This window comes from Callithrix jacchus, chromosome 14, assembly GCF_049354715.1.
Source record: "Callithrix jacchus isolate 240 chromosome 14, calJac240_pri, whole genome shotgun sequence".
In the NCBI taxonomy this organism is placed as follows: domain Eukaryota; kingdom Metazoa; phylum Chordata; class Mammalia; order Primates; family Cebidae; genus Callithrix; species Callithrix jacchus.
The window spans coordinates 109,879,585-109,881,651 of NC_133515.1; positions in this window are offsets into that span (position 1 = coordinate 109,879,585).

Below are 2,067 nucleotides of genomic sequence, written 5' to 3' on the forward strand. Positions count from 1 at the left end.
CTGAATGTTTTACAATCCTTTGGGTACATACCCAGTAATGGAATTGCTGGGTCAAATGGAATTTCTATTTCTAGATCCTTGAGGAATTGCCACACTGTCTTCCACAATGGTTGAACTAATTTACACTCCCACCAACAGTGTAAAATGTTCCTATTTCTCCACATTCTCTCCAGCATCTGTTGTCTCCTGATTTTTTTTTTTTGATGATTGCCATTCTCACTTTCGTGATGTGTATCTCAGTGATTTTGATTTGCATTTCTCTAATGACCAGTGATGATGAACATGTTTTCATATGTTTGTTGGCTGTATAAATGTCTTCTTTTGAAAAGCATTGGTTTATATCCATTGCCCACTTTTTTATGGGGTTGTTTTTTCTTGTAAATTTGTTTAAGTTCTTTGTAGATTCTGGATAGTAGCCCTTTGTCAGATGGGTAGATTGCATAAATTTTTCCCATTCTGTTGATTACCAGTTCATTCCAATGACAGTTTCTTTTGCCTTGCAGAAGCTCTTAGGTTTCATTAGATCCCATTTGTCTATTTTTGGCTTTTGTTGCCATTGCTTTTGGTGTTTGAGTCATGAAGTCCTTGCCCATGCCTATGTCCTAAATGGAATTGCCTAGGTTTTGTTTTAAGGTTTTTATGGTATTAGATCTTATGTTTAAATCTTTAATCCACCTAGTGTTAGTTTTTTGTGTAACGTGTGTGGAAGGGATTCAGTTTCAGCTTTCTGCATATGGCTAGCCAGTTTTCCCAATACCATTTACCAAATAGGAAATCTTTTCCCCATTGCTTGTTTTTGTTAGGTTTGTCAAAGATCAGATGGTTATAGATGTGTGGCATTACTTTGGACGCCTCTGTTCTGTTCCGTTGGTTCATAGCTCTGTTTTGATTACTGTAGCTTTACAGTGGAGTTTGAAGTCAGATAACATGATGCCTCCAGCTTTGTTCTGTTTGCTTAGGACTGTCTTGGCTATATGGGCTCTCTTTTGGTCCCATATGAAGTTTAAGGTGTTTTCTTCCAATTCTGTGAAGAAATCAATGCTAACTTGATGGGGATCGCATCCATGATGAACATTGATATGAAAATCTTCAATAAAATACTGGTAAACTGAATCCAACAGCACATCAAAAAGCTTATCCATCATGATCAAGTAGGCTTCATCCCTGGAATGCAAGGCTGGTTCAACATACACAAATCTATAAATGTAATCCATCACATAAACAGAACCAAAGATAAAAACCACATAATTATCTCAATAGATGTGGAGAAGACCTTTGACAAAATTCAACAGCCCTTTATGCTAAAAACTCTCAATAAACTAGGTATCTATGAAAGGTATCTCAAAATAATAAAAGCTATTTATGACAAATCCACAGCCAATATCATACTGAACGGGCAAAAACTGAAAGCATTCTCTTTGAAAACTGGTGCAAGACAAGGACACCCTCTCTCACCACTCCTATTCAACATAGTATTAGAAGTTCTGGCCAGGGCAATCAGGCAAGAAAAAGAAATAAAGCATATTCAATTAGGAAAAGAGGTAGCCAAATTGTCTCTTTTTGCAGACAACATGATTGCATATTTAGAAGAGCCCATCGTCTCAGCCCCAAATCACCTTAAGCTGATAAGCAACTTTAGCAAATTCTCAGGATACAAAATCAATGTGCAAAAATCACAGGCTTCCTATACACCAATAACAGACAAACAGAGAGCCAATCCCATTCACAATTGATATAAAGAGAATAAAATACCTAGGAATACAACTAACAAGGGATGTTAAGGACCTCTTCAAGGAGAACTACACACTACTGCTCAAGAAAATAAGAGAACACAAACACGGAAAAACATTCCATGGTCATGTTTGGAAGAATCATGTTAGAAAGAAAATATGTTGTTAGGAAGAATCAATATTATGAAAATGACCATACTGTGCAAGTATGTTTATGAGGATTGATCTGAAGTTTCTTTCATTTTCTTGTAATATGTCTTGTTATAATGTCAGTGCAACAATGGCATCATAAAGTAAGCTGTAAAGTATTTATACTTCTGTTTTCTGAAAGAGAATT